This window comes from Barbatula barbatula (genome assembly GCF_947034865.1).
Source record: "Barbatula barbatula genome assembly, chromosome: 22".
NCBI classification, from domain to species: Eukaryota; Metazoa; Chordata; class Actinopteri; order Cypriniformes; family Nemacheilidae; genus Barbatula; species Barbatula barbatula.
In genome coordinates, this window is record NC_136785.1 from 11,730,959 (window position 1) to 11,753,690 (window position 22,732).

The 22,732-nt window shown below is 39.4% G+C and overlaps 1 protein-coding gene across 1 annotated transcript in view; it reads left to right on the forward strand.

Moving 5' to 3' along the window:
• Positions 1-816: 816 nt before the first annotated feature.
• ndst1b (N-deacetylase/N-sulfotransferase (heparan glucosaminyl) 1b) overlaps positions 817-22,732 on the forward strand; it is a 63,597-nt gene continuing 41,681 nt past the window's right edge. The window contains exons 1-2 of the mRNA XM_079485789.1: positions 817-1,070; positions 20,127-20,236. The gene's annotated coding sequence lies outside the window, so the exon portion shown is untranslated. The remainder of the gene's footprint in view (positions 1,071-20,126; positions 20,237-22,732) is intronic.

Sequence of the window (22,732 nt, forward strand, 5' to 3'; positions counted from 1 at the left end):
AAAGTTAAATGTTGCAGCTTTGGTTTTCCCAATCGTCATTTTTATATCATTTAAATAACCTATTTTAAATACATTTGGAGTAAACAGATTTGAGAAAAATTTAAAAATCCTCTTAGGTCAACATGTCGCTGATTGATTTTATCCTAATTCTTTTCCCTTTCTTTGTTCTTATTAAAAAAAAACACAAAAAAACAAATACTAACCTCACTATTCTTAGCTTTGTATACTGTCCTAGGCTTTAATGGACTAGTTTTGATGCACTTATGTATTTTGTTGCCTATGTTGTTATAATTGCTTCCAATGATTCCTCATCTGTAAGTCGCTTTGGGTCAAAGCGTCTGCTAAATGACTAAATGTAATTGTAAAAATGACAATCCTGGAAAGCCAGAGCAGTTCCCTGGCCCATTGGTTTCAGAGAGCATCGATGGGCATGCGGTTTAAAACATTAAGGGATTATAAATCTAGAATGACTGACTGTGTAGACAGACTCTCCACTAACCCTGATAAATGCATAACGACAATGTCTACCAGGCTTATAGTTTTGATGTTAAGAGGCATTACATTTCTAGAGAGCACGCTTTGAGTGCACGCTTGTGTCTTGGTTTACATATAGAGATGGCGAAACTTTCTTAAAGATGTATATAACCTATGATCCAACTCCGAAATATTGGAATTGCAAAAGCAAAGCACATTTAGCATATCTGACTACATAAATCGTACAGGGATTAAATCGAGTACGGGGAAAACCAACCAAAACAGCACACAAAGAAACACAGTCTACCAGTTCAAAAGCAAGGCTTCTAAAACAGTGATTTCGCGCCCACCAGCGGCAAGTGTGCGCACTGCGGTCTTTGCGCACTCGCCTGTGGGAGAGAGTCCAGTGTGTATGTGGGGTTCACTAAAGCAGGCGCGAGTTCGGCTTGCTTCACCGAGTAGACACACGCTGCGTTTGGACCGGGACGCCACGGTTCTTTTCACGCCACGGGCTTGCATTGCACGTCTCAAACCCGCCTGTGCTTTATTCATGTACATGGATTGAAGACTATCTGACCGGATCTGATATTAACTTGGTGAGTGTATCTAGCTTTCAATTCTAGAGCAGCTAACTTGCTAACAGCGGCGGTGGAGGCAGCCAGCCGGGCAGTCGCGATTTAAAGATGCGTGTGTTGTGCGACTGTAAACGATGCGTTTTTAACATCGCATTAGCAGTTGTGCGGTTCGTCTCGGTTGGCATGCGCCATACAGCTAGCCATGCAGATTTGTCTGAGCAGAAATAATGGCTGTAACGTTAGTGTTAGATGGAATGGGTAGCAGGCTGTAGCGCTGTAGCACAACATCGACCCGAAGGCTGTTTCGGAACATATACATGAGCTGCTTGCTTGTATTGCGTTTTTGGATGTCATGTGTGTGTTGCAATTCTGATTATGGTAGACGGTGCTGTCTAGGTAGGCAGCCCGCTTGGATTTGAAACAGCTCAAAGTCTCCGGATCGTCAAAAGCCTCCTGTGAGTTCTTCCCACTGTTTAGCTTAGCTTAGCCAGTCTGCTACTGATGCCAGGACCCGTCTTGTGCTATATAAACACGTATATAGCTACAACGTTTGCCAGGAGACTTCGGAAACATAAAAGCGAACCGGAAATTTGAATTGTGTGTGGTGGTTTTATTCGTTCATCCCAGCGCAACTTTACCAGCTGTGGGCATTAGCCGTCGCGCTGAAGTATACGGTCCCGGCTAGCCGTTAGCAATCTAACGTGCTAATGTGGAGAAGTTTTGACTAACGGTACGTTTTTTCTCCCGGTGCTTAAACGTGTGATTATTTGTCTGTGTGAGGAACAATAACGGGTCAGTAAGTCCCTTTTTTGAGAATTGCTTAAAATGTGCCGCGGAGTTGTTCGTGTTTGTGGATGCATGTGGTGGGCTACTTTATTGCCTACAGTAAATAAGTATTTTCTGAAAATAAACCCTATTCATTTCTCAAGGGGGGATATTCATGTGAGGAAACCGCAGAGATGTGCCACCGTGGAAAAGACCCGTTGTTGACCCTCGTCTGAAGGTTGTTTGTCATCGGTGGAAAATGCATGTTCAAGTTGTTGTTTTTTATGGGATGTTCGCTGTATTAACAAAGACAAGAAAGTCGCGTCACGCTGATGGCATTCCATAAGTTTGCTTACGCATCAGCATTTCGTTACATGTGTGGTCGGTCTATAATATGATTTCAGGTCGTTATGCTTTAAATACTGCGTCAGGTTGAGATGATTCAGTCCTCGAGGTTGTTTTGGTGTAAAAGAATGCAGTGATCGTGATGAGTTATAATTACAGTCCCGGCTTGATGTGATCCTTTAATGTAATAGGGAATTCATAAATGCTGGTGAGGTAATTGGAGTCTTAAGGTTTCTTATGGAGATTTAGATAGATTAACCTTCACGTGTGGTTAAGTTTAGTCGCTGTGGTCACGGTGAGTTAAAGACCCGTGGGTCTGAGATGGATTTTGTTAGCTTGCGAGCTGGGACCATCGATCAAGGGTTTTAGCGTATTGTAAGCCTTCAAATGAGACATTTTTGTACAGTTCAAAAGAGGACAAGATGCATTACAGTCAGAGCAGTGCCTTACGAAAATATCGGCTGAAGGCAACAAGAAAGCAATGTTTTTGTGGAATATCAGTTCAGCACTTTTAGTATATCTCTTACCGCACAGGAGACATGTTCGGGCAGCGCGAGGTGTTCACGGCGGCTTGTCTCTGGGATTAGGGCGAGAGGCTCTTGTTTTGCTGAAAAACTGCTTCTGGGTTGAAAGGTTAGACGATTGAGAAATGGCTGGCTGTTTGAGCGACCTCGCTGAATTGCCGGAGACATGAATGCCCAGGGCTCGGTATTTAGCTCCAGTGTGAATGCGAATGGTGTTAAATGGAAAGCGAGGGCATGAAAATGGGCGGCAACCCAACCTCAAGATAAATATCACATTGGGGTTTCATTAAAGAAGCCAAACTAGAAGAACCGTAGTGTGGCCTTCGATCAATAAATGAAGATTGAAGAGCAGGTCAGAGATGAGAGATAGGCTCTGAATTAGTTGTGTGGATATCCCAACAATAGATTCTTGGCCAGATAGTGTTTGTCCTTAATTCATCATGTTGTCAAGGGATCTTGGAGCACAACAATATTTTGGTAAGCCTTGTTTTTGGTCTCGTAGGAGTTGGTATATATGAGACTTTGCATATATGAGACGCCGCTTGTAGCATTGCATGTCAGTTATTGTTACATGCAAGTGGGAATATCCTGACCCTATTCCCCTCAGGTTAACACCCCCTTTAGTAAAGGATTGGACTCGGCCAAGACCGCAGCCTTTAGAGCGTTTAATGCTCTTGAGCTCGTGCAGTGCAGGGCCATGGGTTCACCTCTCATGACTGGATAGAGTCAAGGGGTGGTCTGCCAGGAGCAATCAGGCAAATTAAGCAGAGCGTTGGGAATCCAAGGGCGCCTGGAGCTCGATTTTATTTCTGGTACACATCAATAACTTTGTTTACCTGTCTGTGTTTTAGATTGATGAAATATAAGGACATTATTTAGGAAAAGTGCATTTACGTAAGGTACATTTCTGTTTACTGATATTATTGCAATGAAGTTTTCAGTTAGGGCGATTAATAGCGACTGACAATCCACTCTTCTGGTTTTGCGGAAAATTGTGGTGAGCAAAACATTATATCAATGAATCTGGTTCTCACTTCAATATGGGTTTGCATATGCTTTAATAAATTATGTTTCTCTCTTCTGCTTCCCTCCTATGTTGCTCGGAACCTGTATGGTTCTCCTTTTTCTTCCACAGAATAGAGAGCTTCCTTGATTTTTTTTATTCAGTATAATTTGCAGACACTGAACAGTGGTTTTCACGCCCCAAAAAGAGCAAAAGACAGACCACAGAAGTAGAACTTAGATTTTGTTTGTGCTCTTTCGAAGGTTCTGTTTGTGTGAAAGTGATTGTTCACGGTCTCCCCTCATCTGTAGCTAAATTGAATGTACAATGGCCTTTTTGAAGATGTAACATCATTTCTTAAATGTCATTTTGTTGAACTAATTGTTTAAGACTAATGGTTTTAATGATGATGCTTTTCTGATAAGAATCAAATAAGTTGTTTTGTTCCAATGGATGTAGCTTTTTGTTGCAAAGTCTTCGTAGTTTAATTTTTGTTTTATTCTTGGTACATATCAAATAGCGCTTTAGTCAAAGCAGCTAATAATACGAAAGACACAATGATTATAACCAGACCATTTAAGGGGTAGTTCACCCCCAAATTTAATTTCTTTCATAATTTACTCATTGCATTCGAAACCTGTATGACTTCATCGCAGCACAAAATATATTTTGAAGAATGTTGGTAACCAAACAACTTTGGCCCCCGTTGATGTCAATAGATACAAAATCCCTGAGACATTTCTCAATTTACCCTTTTTGTGTTCCCCAGAAAAAACAGTCATGTTCAAATTTTAAACAACAGGAGGGGAAATAGATGTGATGCGATTGGAAAACCAAACACGTGGAGATTTGACTCATTCCATGTTTTTATACCATAGAAAAGCTGGGTTCGTGCCCTTTCCAAATCAGTTTTTATTTCATTCATAACTTGTATGTAACAAAGATTATGGCTATCTGAAGTCGGCTGTGCGCTATCATTTTCAGCAACGGAAATACGAAATTTGGAGAAAAACAGGTTTATAGATGAAATGGCGACGAAAATAAAAGCTCAAGAGTCAATTATCACAATTCAAACTCACTTTACTGGAGTAAAACACTTACTCTGTTAACAATATAATAACAAACATTTCGAGTCAATTATTATAGATCTAATACACATCCTATAGACAAAATTACCTGTAAAGAGAGGCTGCAATCATATGAACCGCTGCCATTCATGTGAAAGTGATGTTAAATCGGACGACATTCCTGTATCCGCCATGTTAATGAAACAATGAATGAACGATACGTACCCTGTTGTAATATCCACCCGTTGACAAAAACCCAGATTCACAGCTGTTGAGAATCGATATTGAATCAACCGCATGTTAAAACACGATTACATTTTTTTGCCCAGCCGTAGTAATGAAGTAAGTTTTCTGTTGCTTTTATGGGCAAATAGTGGCTGAACCTTTGATCGCTTCTGGGATGTTTCTGGACCGCGTTCTGGAAATGTAATGAGCAGCTGCCCACCGGTACTCTAGACTGTACTCTAGAAGTGTTGAATTGTAAATTGCATTGTATAATAGAGACATTTTATTTTTCCTTTCTATGTGAATTCACTTCATTTCATCCCTTCCGGCAGTGGACCTCTGGATGAGGTCAAGTGTGTTTAGTACCAGAAGTCTGAAGCCTAATGATATTGTCAGGTGGTGTACACGCTAATAGGTTTTGTTATAGTTCTTTATGTCTCAAGACTGTTTGTGATTTGTTGTTGTTATAGAATATCAACCGTTGCTGATATTTAGAAAGCTCTGATTCTGATTTGCCGTTAAGAGGCAGAAATGATACAAATTTGAAAAAAGCAACACTTGTCAAACATCATCTCTATAAATATACTTTATTATCATGAAAAAACCTGAAAAGGCATTTATCTGTAAGTCATTGAGAAACTGAGCGCATAAGAACTCACGATATATCGCCCAGCCCTACGCTCATCTTTGGATTTTTGTGTCTTTGTAACACTGGCCTTTATTTTCCTCCTCATGTCTGAATATAGCTCATACTTCTCAGTTGATAAGTTGACATTTAATTCTGACACAAGTTAATCGCTCATTAGTGATTAAAACATTGTTGAATGAAGAGAAACTCTTCGCCAAATGTTAGCCGGAGGTCGATTATCGGACGATCCTTTAAATTACATTCTGTACTCGTTAAAATAAGTGTAGACCTGAGATTGTACACTAGTGAACTAAAAGTTATCTTTGGGACATTGACCGAAAGTTTGACAAGTCCAGAAGTCCAGAATGGGGTAATGACCCTGATAATACGACTTCTTAACTTACCCTGTTTAGTTTCATCTGCTATGACACAGACGTGCTTGTTATCAGCATTTGTGGGGATGTTTCGAAATGACTCCAACACCAAAAATGGTGCTACGTTTTATGGATTGCTTTCCTTGCTTGCTGCCCAGGGTTTCAACAGAAAATGACTCAGAATTAGAGTTTAGTGTGATGTCAGGAACTTTTGAGAAGTACTGGAAATAGATGGCCTGTTTTGCACTCTTCCTCGCACTGTGGGAGCCTGCAACATAATGCCATGCGCTACACCACTGCGTCACCAGTCCAGATTGTGTGCAGAAACATGCCTATTGTTGTACGGCATCACATAGCTTTGATGCATTGGGAGTTGACAGCCTGGAAGCTCCGTGGTGGGGTTTTTGTCATACAATCATTCTTAATGGCATGGAAACATCAGGGATTCTCTGTAAATCCAATGCTGATATGTTTCAGATGCATGTTACACAAGCAATTAACTCTATTGCTCCGCCATGCCGGTATTATCAAAGTAATGGACACTTAGCAGAAACTCAACCAGCTGTTTTTTTTCACCGCTAATCCTTTAATGTTAAAAGGGAGTTGAGGTAAAGGCATTTATTTTTCCTTGGGAGTCCTGGAATTATCCTTAATTTATTTTCATAAAATGCTCTTATCATTAAAAGGACGTGCAATCTTCAGTATCCATTAAACTTGAACTTAATTGTTGGGTCAAACTAAGCTTTGGAGTCTAATCTGTAGCATAGCATATGGAGGAGGATTTTCCATCCGTCCAAGAATGCTCGTTTATTGGAGTCATGTCAAATGTTTCATGTGTTGGAGACATTGGTTCAGTGAGATTTGAAAAAAAACTGAAAAGGCAAATAAGAGCTTGATTTATTTGTGAAGGCTGTTAAAGAGCCCACAAGTATGATTGCAATCCTGTCTTTAAATGAAAAGGAATGATTTATGCCCTCAAACTCAAATTATTGCTCCACCCAAAGAATTCTCATACTTGCATACACTCCCAAATCACATTTGTCCTCCCTCTCTTCAGTGCCGACGTTCTGCATTTACCTTTTCCAGCCTTATGTTCGAGCGTCCTGCAAAGTGACCCATGTCCAGGCATTGGTTGGGTTACTTGTACCCTGTCACCCAGTTCAAGGAGTTACGGCAACGGTCCCACAGAGCGCTCCTCACATGTGTCGCCTGCCACGGGTCCCCTGCCCTTTCCGACAGCCCCGTCCCCTCCGACACAGATTCTGTTGGACGTGCAGGGAAAAGTAATTAATCTCCTGGAGGAGCTTGCCAAATCAGGGCACTGCATAACAATTTGTCGTCTTTGCCGGGTGTTGCCAAAAGTTTGCCTGCCATGCTCTCTCCCTGCTGGAACTCGACACCGATCAAGCTGTCGCTTCGCCTCTCCGTCAACATGCCAGTGTTTGTGTTCGGTTCACCCAAGTATCAACTTCTCGTCATCTGACCAGGGCTACATCAGCAGCTGGTCGCTTATCTCTTGGCACGTCTGAGGCTCCATTTCATTAATAGGTGCCAGTGTTGCTATGATCACGCCTGGACCTCAGATCCACATGGTGCTCTGAGCTGAAAATGATCAGATGTATAATAACATTTCAAAAAATGTTTTATGTTTTCTGAGCTCAAGTTATTTTTAGTAAACTTAAATTACACATTTTATATTTAATAACACTGTGAACATTCATTATTTTAAGCTGCAATTCTAAACTTTTTCCTCTCTGTTTGAAACCTAAAATTACAGGTTGCTTGAGCTTACCATACCAAATCGGCAAAAGGAAGGTTGACAGATTTTAGCATAATAACTTTAAATAAAAAAGATATATATTTTTTTTAATTTAATGTTTAACGGAAAAGGTACAGATGGCAGTTTTAACTAGAGGTCAACCGATATGTTTTTTTCTCTGACCGATGCCTATTTTTAGAAAACAAGGCCAGCCGACGACGGCCTATATATGAGACCGATATGTTTGGCTGATTTTTCCACCTTCATCTCATAAAATCTAATTAAGTAATAAGAAGTGATACATAATATTGCTTAAATTAAACATTTATTGAAGACACGTAGAAAGACTGAGTAAGTGTTTATTGCAGGGTACAAGATGGCAGTCTAATTCATAGTAATTATACATTGTTTAAAACTTTTCAGCACCTTCTCAAACTGTTCTGAAGCATGCTTTTTGTTTGTTTGTTGGAAGATACTGCTATTAGTAAAATGGCCATAATCTAAGTTAATAAAAAAATGAAAACAGAGTTTTGAACAGAAACCTCTACATTTTTCAAGTATCATTTTCGATATTATCGATTTGATCAAATATTCATCGTGTGTCATTTTCCGATAATTCCTAATGCAATTTCTTATTGCAGATCTTTGTCTGAGATGTAGTAACTTGTAAGTTCTTTTGAAAATGTGCCATCTGTTCGAGTTTTTCCATCCTCTCCAAATGAAGCAAGTTCGTTTGGAGAGATCAGAAGATTCTAGTAACCAGCCCATGCAAAGTTAAATTTGTCTTAAGAAAGCCAGCACATTTCCTGACAGATGGACGGCATTTGGAACGAAAAACAACTGCTCTTGCTTTGAATTTTTATAAGGTTCTGGTCGCAGGCTGGAGTCTGGTGAAATGGCCAAGAACTGTTGTCTGCTGTCTTAAGGAGCTTTGCAGGCCGTCTCATCTTGGCCTGGTTGTCTAAAGGAAAAAGCAGTTCTTTGAAAAGCAGTTCATGCAATTTTACTGTTTCTTCTTTGGTTGAATGCTGATGTATTGATCTCTGACATCACCAGCATTCAGAATAGTGGGGATGTGTTTGTGTTGGTACGGGTTTGCTCTCTCTCTGATCTGGTCACACTTGTCTTTGGCACGGCTCCGGGGCGGCTTTGCTCTTCTGGCAGCAGCAGTAGTAACGCTTGAATAGTAACCGAGCTGTCTTTGTTTCAAGGCCGTGAACGGCAGAGTGTGACTTAACGGTGGAAGCTGCAGCGGTTCAGATGCACCTGCATGTTCGTGTTTTTTTTCTTAAGTGCAGCCCAACTGCAAAAATGAGACAGCTGTAAATGCTTTAATCTGTGTGTGTGATCCTGTAATCCGGTAGGCAAAAACTGTGTAGTTCATTAGGTTGTTGCTGTTGACAGCATCGTCATTGCCTCAGCATCACTGATTCCGGCTACATCAGGTATGATACGGATTCATTAAGGATGCTTGCTAATACATGCGTCGCGGCATCACCATTGATATTCTTTATTCATAGGTTCAAAGGGCCAGTGTATAATTTTGGGAGGATCAATTGACAGAAATGCAATATAATATATCTATAACTGTATTTGGAGGTGTATAAAGATCTTACATAATGAAGCGTTATGATTGTATTACCTTAGAATGAGCTATTTCTGCCGCGGGTCCCCTTAAATGAAATACACCATGCTGTTTTTACAGTAGCCCTCAATGAACAAACGGCCCTACAGAGCATGTTTCGTAAATACATTATCTCATTATCCAAAGAAGCAAAAACGGGACTACATCTTGGTTCTGTGTTAGCTGCCGTAGTGCGTTGAAAGGGAGTGTGGAGTGAACCGTTGGTTGCAATTTGCAACCTCACCGCTAGATGCCACAAAATTTCATACTGAGCCTTTAATTAAAGTAAGATGGTCTCTTAGTCTGTCTGTTTAGATGGGTTGATTAAAACCGAAGGGTGCACACAGACGTGGGTTTCCAAATGTCAGAACGCAGGGTTGGGCTCTATCTCTGGGAGGCCAATGTTATTTGTCTTTCACTTGTCAGAACGTGTTTTTGCACATGCAAGAAGGTATTAAAAATTGAACGGATCATTCTTTGTAAATGGAAGATTGATGGAATGTCATTAGGTCATTCTTTTGATGGAGCTACGTCGCTGTTTTGTTTTCCCTTCAGGCTGCCGCTGCCTTTTGTTCTCAAGTCAACCGGATTTTCCGCATCAATGTAAATTTTTCACTCCGTTTGTTTGCATTAGGCCTCAGGTGCGCCATGGGGGTTATTTTCCATTGACCATTCTGGTAAAAAAAACATTCATTCAAATGTAAATATAGAACCTGCGTATGTGTTGAATACGTACTTTGCGCTGGTGGGTCTCCGATTAACAATTGCGTTAACCAAATTGCGAACGGTTAAAACGCCCAACGAGTCCCTTGAAAAGTACACAACAGCGGCTTTATCCAAATTTGTTTTTGGCTGACGTCAGCATGTTGGCATCTTAATGACATAATTCAATATGTGGTCATGCGCTGGTTGGAAATCCTTTGTGCTGCGTACATGAATGATCTGTCAAATCATGCAGCTTGTTTAGAGGCATGCCATTCTTTTTCTAAGCAATCTGAGGTAGGATCTTTTGTCAATATAATGTGGAAAGGATCCTAGCAACTGCATAGCAAACTCTGGTAACCACACACAACAATCTAAATGTAGTTGTTCCAGAATACACGGAGTAAACACTGAAGCAACTTCAAGTAAAAACACAAGTCTCTAAAGGTCGGTGATAAACGTGCAGTTCAAAATCTCAATCAAAGAATGAGTGAGCTTCAGTAGAGCTTCTCACCTTAAGCAAGAAGTCATTCTATCCTGATATGCACAGTACACACATTAGGACTCTTGAGAAGTTTGTGGAAAGATCCAGCTGCTCTCCAACATAGCTGATACAAGTGAGCAAATGCTCAGATAAAGAGTTTTGGAGGACCATGGCACTCTTCTGGCACAGAGGCAGTTTTGATTACTTTTGCGGAGGAACTTTGAAGGGAATTGAGTTCAGATGTCAAGAGCAGTGGCAAAATGACTGCTTTGTTTTTCTCTCCTGTCCATGTTGTTTTGGCAGGGAGCTGACAAAAGGGTGTTTGTCATGGAGGGTAGCATTCAAACATGGATTAAAGATAGGACAATGGCAAAGGTTCAAGTCTATCAGCCCAGGGATACACTGGTGATACACTGCTACTTGAGGATAAAACACTACAGTTCCTTATGTTTTTTCATAGTCTTCAAAGGGATCTGTGATATCAAAGAAGGTTTTGGGTAGAGTAACTGAGTACAGACAGTAAAAAAGAAGCGGTGTTGGGAATAGCAGATGTAGCGTGGAGCTCTAGGGTTGGATTTATACTTAAACTTATGGACCCTCAGTATAAACACCTTAGAGAACAAATAAACAAACTTTGTCACATTATCAAGTCACTGCGTCTTGTGTTGTTCAACAATTAATCGCACCCAGAATAAGTTGTTTGTGTTTACAAACATACATAAACTCATACATGTATATGTTTTGGAAATATTTGCATGTATATATAAATTTTATATTTATAAGTTATCTAAATTGTATATAAGCATTAGTGTTTACATTGTTCTTATTATACACATGAATGAGTGCGTGTTTATAAATACAAAATTAATGTGCACAGTACACAGACATGTATTATGTAATAATAATAACTTTTATTCTGGATGTGATTAATCGCTATTAATTGTTAGACAGTACTACCTTCTTATTTATTTGTAGTTAATCTGAAAAGGTATTAAGTACATTCTGTAATGTATATCAAGATTTTGTTTTCATTTTACATTAAAATATTGTTTTTGTAAATGAAAAATACAGGTCTCCTTAAAATGTACATTGAAAACAGTAAAAGGACAGTCTCTTCTCATTTTATGATATTTCATTTAAATAATCATGTTTCTTATTTTTGTTTTCTGTTTTGTTATATTTCTTTTAATAATTTTTTTGCCGTGCTACCGTTCAGGTCAGCTAATGAAACGTGCCAAATTCTAATATGGCTTTAATGGATGGCACCATAGTGCTTTTAAAAGTAGCAGTTTACCATATTCACATTGTTCTGTGGCACCTCTGTATTGGTTAAGCTCAGACTCTCTGATGGGCTCTTGTTTTAGCTCAGCCTGGTCTCAGATGAATCATCATTGTGTGTGTGTGTGTCTCTCTGATCTCTTCATTAACGCTTTTATAATTATCACTGGGGCCATCTCTCGAGACCTTATGTTTATGCTGATTTAAGATTGATTAGCTCTTGCAGTCCTATAGCGAGTAAGTCCCCTGGTTGAAACACATTTCCATTCAACTCTGAATAAAGGCTTTGCATCCTTCAGAGCATCATGGCGCTTTGAATACCTGCCTGAAACATGAAATTATTCATAGTAGTCAGGTCGGTTTTTACCCCTTGCATCTCTTGCTAACTTGCGCTTGCGAATTGCTGACACACAGACTGCTTTCATTTTCCCATCTGAATTCTTTACGCGCCTGGCTTTGTTGTTCCAGTTTTTACTGCATAGCACCCAGAGGCAAATCCGATATGAAGCATCAGCCTTGCTTGTGTAATTTCTCCTTTCCTCTGCTGTCTGTGTTTGTTAGGAGAAATGCATACAGAGAGGATACGAACAAACCTGCATGTCTTTTCGTAGATTTCGCCATTAGCCCTCCGAGATGGCGTGTAGCATTTCTCACTGAATGTCTTTTAAAGGATGCAGATGAAGTATCCAGGTCAATCATTTTCGTTGCGACATCAACATCGGCAGATTATTTCTATTCAAATGAGGAAGGCATGATTTGATACGAAGATTTGTAAAAGATTAAATTTAAGCCCAATGTTTATGCATGATTGTGTGTCGTTTCATTTTTATATTGATAATACCGAAACTCAGATGGATTAATGTGCGGTTCTATTTGCTAAATTACCATAGGTCAAAAGTTATCCGATTACAGTGAATAATACGACAGATGAAAAAGCCATCGCTTGCAAGGGTCAATCTGCAGTGGCCTCAATGCTTGGGGTCTTCAGCTGGCCTGTTCCCATAATTCCTCCATTAGCCTGTGCCATTAGGTAATCGAAACTGTGGATAGATGCTTGCCATCTTCTCCTGCTGCATTGAATTCTTATTGGCAAGATTATGCTCATGTCCGCATGCATGCATCTATGCATGTCTCATGGCTCTTTAATCCTTAATGTGTGCTTTGAGATCATGGTAGAAATTCTGGATCCAGAGCTCTATAAAGACGAGAGGTTGCTTTTTGAAGTTCATGCCAGAGCGAGGGCTTTGAACGTCTCTTGCATTAGGAATAAATGACTCTCGTATTGAAGGAATCTTTGCGATATCATTGTTGTGGAAATGAAAGATTGTATAAAACCACACTGTTTAGGAGCTCAACAGAGCCACGCTTCTTAAGGTTGTATTTTCACCGCCCACCAGTCAGGTGTCCATTGCTTGTGAATGCCAGGGGGTTCTGAAAGCTGTAAGTAGTTGTGACATTGAGGATTGTTCGTGTTTATTTTCCGACAAAACGTCAATTTTTTGTTTATTATAGTTTTTACACCTTTTTTGTACGTAAACTTGTTGTTGGACACTACATAAATCACAATTATCAAGTTACCTTCAAAATCAAGTTATCTTTAAATTGATATAATAATGATAAGGTTTAGATCCCTTACTATAGCTTTCTGTGTGTTTGCTTTTTACATTATTCTGGGACAAAGTGACTCGAAATGGAGAGGGTCACCGTACACTGTTGCCATAGTAACACACACAAAGTATTATGATAAGTATAATGTAAGGCTTGCTAACATATTAGCTAACATGCGATGCGAACGTAAATGCCGTTTGACACAACACATGATATATATATATATATATATATATATATATATATATATATATATATATATATATATATATATATATATATATATATATATATATATATATATATATATATATATATATATATATATATATAGGCTACAAAAGAATGCTAGGTGCTTGTTACAAAGTTTATTGTATAGATAACCATATACAGTTATCACATGAGCAAGCGAGTATAATAATTGACAAAGCATATCTTTTTATTCTTACGACAAAAATGTAGATTTTTTAAGAACAATTTAGAACATTTTAAGATATGTTTGAGAATCACACTTACGAACATTCTTCCGAACTTTCTTATATTTTGTCTTAAGAACAGTTTTGTGAATCCGGCAACAGAAGCACAAGTTAAGGGGCACACTGCGGCAGAAGAACTAATGCTGGTGCTTGCGTGCCCGTTGTAGTCTGGGGAGGTTTTATTCGTGGCGGTCTGGAGGTGGTTGTTCTTCAGATGAATTCCTCTCCAGAGATGTGCACCTACGTACACAAAACCCTCCTACTGAGATGGCTTTGTTGGCCGATGATACTCATTGAGCAGATTTAGCCTCAATTTGCGTGTATGGCTTCCAAAAGCGTACGTCTTGTTTGTGTATTATTAAACTGTTCGCTAGGTCAATCTTGACCACATCTCCGGGGATGTTTGGTTTGTGTTTGGTCATTAGATCCTAAAGGAACGATTCATGCAGAAATGAAAATTGTAATCAAAGCCAGATAAAATATAAAATTACAGTGGATTTGTTTCCTTGATCTTTTAATGAGCTCAAGTTCATCTGTATGTAATAACATCTCGCTGGTTTTGACTGTAAGCTATTTTGAAAACATCAGTATCACCATTATAGGTATAGTTTACCCATAAATAAGAATTTTGTCCAATTCTTATAAAACTGTTATGCTATTTACGAGAAACACACTTCAACATGGATTCTAAGTGACTGTTCTGGTCTTTAAGATAATATTAAATGGATATGAATGTATCCTTTCTTATCTCTGACTGGTCTGTCCTTGAAAAAGAATCAAGAATGGTTTGGACATGTCATTCTGCTGTGGTATTTTCAAGGCCATTCAGGGTGGGTTTACTTTCTCTGACGTAATGCTCAGACAGGCCACCTGGGTTTGGGAAAGGCCCTGGAGTAGTGCCAGCTGAGCAGTCCAGGCGTGATGTGCATGGGTTGAGCTGTTCCAGAGCCGTCAGGCTCCAGTGGGAACAGCAGCTAGTTCCTCAAGCTCCATCAGGCTCCTCAGCTGCCGATCCAGGCGGACAGCTGCGAGCAGCATTCCTCTCCGGTTTTCGGGGGTGAAAACAATTACTTCTCCGCTGATATGAAGATGGCTATCTTGCACCGTGAACGATTAGAGCAGCTCTGAACAGTGACCCTAGAGATAATTTTTGCTAAACGTATTATTTCCATCTGTTCGCATTCTTGTGAGCTGCTAGGAATGTGTGAGATATATATGTGAGTTTATACCCAAAATATGTACAAGTGAACTGTTAGCAGATAAACTCTTTTTCAGATGTAGTCCATTTATTTAGGCTGATATGATATTCGTCAGTCGGCCAACTTATTTGAGTTTTTGTCATTAAAAAATAATGTGTTGTTTACTATATTTTTGTTTGTTATATCAGCCATATTTCATGCTATAGTTGAAATGCTGAAGGTTTTAAATTAGGGCTGAAAAATTTCAATTTTCAACCAATATTGCGATTTAATATGCGATAATTTTCTTAAGCACCTTATCTTCTGTATTATTTAATAGAGAAAATCAATAAATCATGGTAACCAAGATAATATTAGTCAGATTAACCTCAATCATACTAGTATATTGAATGATTTGTTACATTTCTAGCTATGTAAACATGTAATCATTACTTTCACAAAGCACTGACAAACAAGCTTGGTGTATAATGAAAATGTCAATAAGTAAATAAGTAAAAATTCTAAACTATTAATGTTTGCATTATCTTAATTAATGTCTTTTATTATAAGTGCTGCATGACGTTAGTAGTCCTGTCCCTTGAGGTCGCATTAATGTTAGCACACATAATACATGACACTTCACAGCATCATCCACACAAAACCGCAAAAATAGTCCCACACAACTGACGTGCTGTTGCTTTTTTAAACTAAAGTTTCCACAGTGCCACATTCTGTCGAGCCTGTGGCCATTGTACAACAGGTCAATGTACAAATTATTTAAAATGCGGACGTCTACTGGCACAGTCGCGGTACGCATGTGGTATAACGCGCTCTTCAGCCGGGGCTATGGTTCAAATATAGACACGTGGCAAGCACGCTGAAAAAGAGAGCAACAAAGTCGCAACAACACGAATGAGGTGCAACGCGCTCGCTTCACTCGCAGGCAGTCACCACGAGAGAGCAAGCTTCTGTCCCAAGCACTTTTGGAGAAAGCAGCATTTTACATCCATTTTTTATTCTTTTGAGATGGTACTGGTCAGCTCAGAGCAGGGTCGCATCAAACTGTACATCCCCATAAATAATCGCAGTCTTTACGGTTAGAAAATCGTGTTTCATCACATCGTGTTTTAATCCCAAATGCAATTAATTGTTCAGCCCTATTTTAAATAAATGAAAACATGCCCTATAAATATTGGTAACTGATTATTTTCTGTTCGCAATAGCACATTTGAATAAAAACAATGATAAACCTAAAATCAATGAGACCTCTTATATAATAGCTCTTTCCCGACTGACATACATGTGAAGATATTTTTAGAGATACTACTCCGATACAAAATTCTCCATCGATACCGAGTGCTATCAGCTGATTCCGATTTTGAAGGTTATATACATTTTTCTCAACTTTCTGAATGTTATGAATCTATATAACTACTATATTAATATTTCGAATCAAACTGGTGATGTTTCCTAATATTCTCCACGTACAGAGCATCATTTTATAGCTTTTTCCTATCTTCTTTTGACTGACAAGGTATATCAGCCGTGATCATTGGCTGTTTTAGACTACCGTCCGAAAGTCTTGATTTTATCGACCGATACTGATTATCAGCCAATATATCTGTGCATCTCTAGAATGTTGGTTGCTATTGGACCCATTGGCTTCCATTGTATAAACGTAAAACCACCGAAATTTCACAAAATATCATCTTCTGTGCGACAAGAAAGAGTCATATACAAGTTTCCAACGACATAAGGGGAATGATGACAATTTGTATTTTTGAAGCAACTATCCCTTAAGTGTACAACAGCATACTTCAAATGGTTCAATTTAGAAACTACAATGAAAATGCATAGTTCTCCTTAAATGCAAAGTATTCCATGGAATTGAAATTTTGTACCATGCTTTGCTGTCATCTGTTCCCTTGTCACCGAAAATGAAACGTAATGGAGATCTCTGCGTGCTGTTGGTGGTGTTTTGAAGTCGTTGTCTAGGGACAATATTTGTGACATTTTGTGTCTGATGCAGAAAAGCAAAAACACCTTCTGCTAAAGACAATTCTTCACTGGTGTCATTGTAAAGGAAGAGGTAGATAACCCCCCAAAAAGTTTAGTGCTTGCTTGCTCTGAAATGCCTGCATTGGCTGTCACTCTTGGCATTTTCATATGCTGGGGAAATTGCTTTTTTGTGGTATGTGCTTTTGTAGTTGTGATGTCCTGGCTACAGAGGTATGAACTGTGATAAAGAGCGAAGCACCTTCTGTTTCGGCTTGAGGGTCAGGAAGAGATGACAGGCTCGAGGCATAAACGGTGATACATTTTCTTTAAATGTGCAGCCATTATACACGGTTACGTTCACTTTACCATTCTCTAATCTCAGTTCTATTCCATCTCTGTTATGAAAGCAAATGGCTGATCTGAAAGAAGATTTTGGTTAATCTGAGGCCCTTTCTGTCGTAACAGGAAGTGACCTGTTGAATGTTCTTTCTGCAGGGCAATGTTCAGCATACTCAACCATTTGTAAAAGTATCCCTTTCCTCCCCAAAAACGTTCGAGTATGAGAAATCTAAAATCGTAGTTTCAACGTATATGAGGTTCACCCAAATATTAAAAAAATACTTACATCATTTACCCTCCCTCATGCCCTTCAAGATGTTTATGATTTAGTTGACAAAATAATGATATTGACGTTTTGAACTGTATGTAAATATCATAAGTGTTCATATTTTGGTTAAATATTCTTTTAAATATATGTACATACAATAATGACTGCTTGTCCAACTTTTAAGATGGTGATTTATGTTTTTAATAAAGAAAACAAAGTAGATTTTGCCGTCCAATTCCAAAACCCTTCTTGATGCCTTAATTTAAAAAATCATTCTGTAGTCTCCATTAAATCCATTCATTAATGTCTGTTTGGCAAAGAATTGATATTAATAATATCCGATACAGCTCTGAGACTTCCGTGCTGTGTGAATGACCTATTTCTTTTTTAAGTGAAAATGTTTTTTCCTGAAGATATTGTAATATAAGGCTTATTCAGCCTTTTTTCTTGGCTGTTAAATTTCTCCCACATGTGATTATTAACACAGTGCATCCTTTCATGGCATAGCCTGTATGTTGCTGCAGATGTGCCCTCCGTACCGGCTGTCGTGCTCCCCATGAGACTTAACGCTACTGTTTATTTCCTCCATATGGTTTTCCAATAAGCAGCTTTATTAATTACTTTACGATTCTTTCTTTATTTTTCATTCCAGAATCATTTCAGAACAATTGCATTTTGTTTGAACCTATTCCTTGCGTTGGCCGCCATAAGGCTTCACGTTGTTACTCGTGCTGTCTGTGATGTACTAGTAATCTCCCTTAAGAACTCATGTGTTTGCATTTGTTCACAGAAGCTGAGCCTGCAGCAGTTGTGCGAGCAGGTGAGGAACGGCCTCAGCTGTTCAGACAGACACCAATGAAGTGTGAAGTTGTTATTTTGGGCTCCCTTCCTCCTGCTCACCTAGACTATGTTTTGATGCTTTTTAAGTGGCTCTCGACCAACAGCAGATATTAAGGGTCTCTGTCCCGAACAGCTGCGGTAGCCGTTCTTTCAGCCAATGATCTGGTCTGCACTCGGCAGGACTCTGATTCTGATCCTCCACTCGAGATCTCTAAGCGAGGCTCTTGATCAGAGTACGGTCATTAGACCGGAGCGCGGTTGTCTCCGCTCGAGCGATCCCGGCATTCCATTGGCTATCTCACGCCCCACTTTGGTTGAACACAAGAGGTCCGTTGTGATGCGTAGTCGTCTGGCCCGCTTTGCCATGGGGCGTGAGGAGGACGTGTGGGTTCTCCGTGCCTCTCCGCCTGAGTGAGGAACTGGTTGGCTGAACCAAAGCCGACGTGGTGTCATTGCCAATCTATCGGTGGCTCTAATCCAGCTGCTCCGATTCAGAGCTATTTCCTTCCCGGTGCTGTAATATGGCCTTGCTAAGATAATGTATCTTTCAAGTTAAAATGCACATCTCAGCACTGATATTGATGTCGAGATTTCTCCATTTGCAGGAGCTGCTTGTTCTGGTTTTCTTCCGTCAAGGGCTACAATGCATACTGTAGCTCATGCATGAAAGCTCAATATAAAGAGGTTATGAGTCCTCCGGCGGCTCCGGTAGGAACTGGATAGATTAACCTGTGCTTGCCGGAGCCGTGGAGCATCAAAGCAGGGCAAATTCTGCTTGCATTATTCATATATTAGGTTCTGCAGGGTGCTCACTTAGAAACTGGATTTAGATACTTGGACTAATTCCTTTGATGTGCACTGTTGAACCAGCCGGCCAGTGAACAGTGGCTTTTTTATTGCCGGATTTTTTGGAATATAATGATAAATTAATGATAATTTGTCTACTAGTCCGTTTTAAAAAGGCTTTCACATCCCTTAGAGGATTATCATTTAAAGGGACAGTTAAAAACATTCTGTCATCATTTATTTACGAGTTTTTCCAAAGCTGGATTTCTTTGTTCTGATGAACACCGAGAAAGATATTTGTAAAGGGTCCTTGTAACCAAATAGTTCTTGGCCACCATTGAATAACATAGCAGGAAAAATTACAATGGCAGTCGAAAGTGCCCCAGAACTGTTTGCTTTCCTACATTCTTCAACATATCATCTCTTGTGTTCAACAGAACAAAGAAATTTATGATAAAAATTTTCCTACTATGGTAGTCAGTGATGGCCAAGAACTGTTCGGTTACGAGCATTCTTCCAAATATCTTTCTCCGTGTTCATCAGAATGACATTTTATGCAGATTTGGAATAACCAAGGGCAACCATATACGATTTTTATCTTTTTGGGTGAACTGTCCCTTTAAGCCCACATTTCTCGTATTCAGCCCATATTTTCCCCGGTTTGCTTATGAAACATACTTTTAAACCTCCTTTGTAATTGAATTAAGGCCAGTTTATCAGCAGAAAATAATCATTTTGCCCACCAGCATGTCTCTGAGGTTCCTCTTATTGCTTTGTTAATCGATGCTCCCTGATTCGTTTTGCAGGAACGCCCGCAGCGTCTCCAAAGACTCACCTGCTGATCTGCAGCTCAGACGATTCGAGACACTTTTGATGAGATTCTGGGAAGACCGTCGGCTCACACTGTCAGTCGAAGGTAGGAAGAAGCCGGTCAGGGTTTATTGCTTTACCAGGTGGAACATTGCACGCTCATTAAGTTGTTGTGTGGCCCTGCTGTTTTTTGTAATGCGCTCGCTTTATGTCTGTCAGAAGACAAGACACTGAGCAAACAGAATTTAGAAAGCCCCTAAATCAGGAGTGACTTCATTGGCTTTACTGAGTGCAAATGTGAAAACTTGTTTTATTCTTTAGCCCATTTTGGGAGCACACAGTGTCTTTAATATGTATGAACCAGGGCACTTATATTAGTAGGACTGGTTCATTTGCCAGCTGATAAGTGAACACTTAACATCTCCAGTCTGCACCTCGAGAGGATCGATAAATTACAACATTCAGACTCCAGTGAGTATTGTGACGTTTTTATGGATGCAGCATAGAAGAGCTATCGTAAGAAATCCACATTGTTACATTAACAAACATTATAAAGTTCATCTGATACTTTAATCAAACAATCATGACATTCGAAAGTATATTAGTTTAATTTTACAATGACAAATGTAAGCGATAATGTACATTCAGACACTTATCAATGAATAAAACCAGACAGTGTGGTCAAAACCCGAAATGAAACAAATGCAGACCTTACGTCAGTGGTTCTCAAACGTTCTCATTGTAAGGCCCCCTTTGGGGAGGGTTCATCGCTTCGCGGCCCCCCAAATAAACAATTATGACATCAACCTCAGAATTTGTTTTAAACCAAAAACATATTCTATTATATAAGGCTGGAACATCAATTATTTGGGCTCGTGGTTTTATTTATCTAATGTTTGATTGCAGAAAATTTATGATAGATTTCTATATTTCATAAAATCCCAGTTTGAGAACCACTGCCTCACGTTACTATCGGTTTTAATTCAAGACACAAAGTTAAATCGAGATGAACACGAAGTTTGGTTCCAAATGGACGCTTCTGGTTCGCTTCCAGCATCATTTGTCAGTCTCCGTCCATTCCCCTCTCTCGCTCTTCCCTATGATCGTGTGTTCTACCTCTGTTGTGTGTTAGTAAAACAGCGGCAAATTGCCAGAACTGTAATAACATTTCCTCATTTTGTCTCGGCTGTGTTAACACTTGAATAGGCCTGTGAGGGCAGATCTGTAGAGGCCTTTGTCATAGTCAGAAAGAAGTAAGATCATCTTGGTTTTAAGCAGGATGTATGAGAGACCCTTGAGTCACACGATTGCCAGCTGCCTGCATTTCCGATCAGCCGAAGACAGAAGCCGATACTGCTGGTTTCATCTGCAACAGAGGGTGACTGTATCACTCTTGTGATCCTCATCCCACTTCTGGGAATGCGTGGAAAATAAACCTGAAAATCTGTAGAACGCATTCAGATTCCAATGTTATTTTGTTTTGCTTTCAGCTGTGTTGGTGATTCGGGTTAGATTCCTCAAGATCGCTGTAAAACACTTTCTTATGTTTGTTTTGTAGTAACATTCCTACACATACACGGCGTGTAATTAAGCTGAGATAATGAGGTGCGTGCTCACAGGCATCATTGATCTTGGCATTGACCTTTTTTGTTTTTCACCTCATGGAGGAAAATCAAGGTGGGTATGAATGATAAACTTTCAGAAATAATTAAGTCACAGGCAGAATTCAATTATTAATATGTCAAAAAGGCATCTCTCAGAGTCAAAAGTGGTTTGGTGTGTTGAGATGAGTTCTTATCAAGCTGTATTTCCTCTTGATAAGGAAGAACACCACATTCACGCTAATGTTGTTATGTTTCTTTCTTCTCAAAATTGTAATTGTATTATCTTTATTCGGGGGGGGGGTGTCCAACCTGCGTTTTCAACCAGCGCCTATGCCGTTTTCAGCCTCTGTGGATATGGAGCTGCCTTGTTTAAAATCTGATTGACAGTAGAAGAAATCGTATATATTTATTTAAATGATGCTTGTAAACTTGGTCGCTGTGAAATAAAATATTCAAATTAAATAAATTATTGTTGTTTTAATGTAATTAAATATTGCAGCACTTTAGCTATCTGCACAATGCATACAAATAACGTTTTATAAAGCACTTTTTCTTATCTGTATCGGTTTACTTCATTTATGATTGACATTTGCTAAACTTTCAGATCAGACCTTGCTTATCCATCTTAAGAGAAGAGTCCACATGACCATAAGCACTTTATTGCGAGTCAGCTGGCCTGATATAAAAGACAAATTGAATTTAGAACGACTTTTAAAAGCTGCACAAATCTGGGGTAAAGTGTTTTATGCTGTCTACATGAAGTAAGATCTGCGCTAGATTCCGAAGAATGGCTTGACTTTTACGTGATGTGATATGATTCAGAAGTGGATGGACTGGCAGGGTCTTGGAGTTCTTTGTGCTACACTGCGCTAATGAAAGCTCATCATACCTTAAATATAATGCTCGACTCTCAGCTGGTACTCGAACTTATCTTGCCTCCGACTTTTTTTGTTGATGGAGTACGCTATTACACACCTGCGTGAGAAAAGATGTTCAGA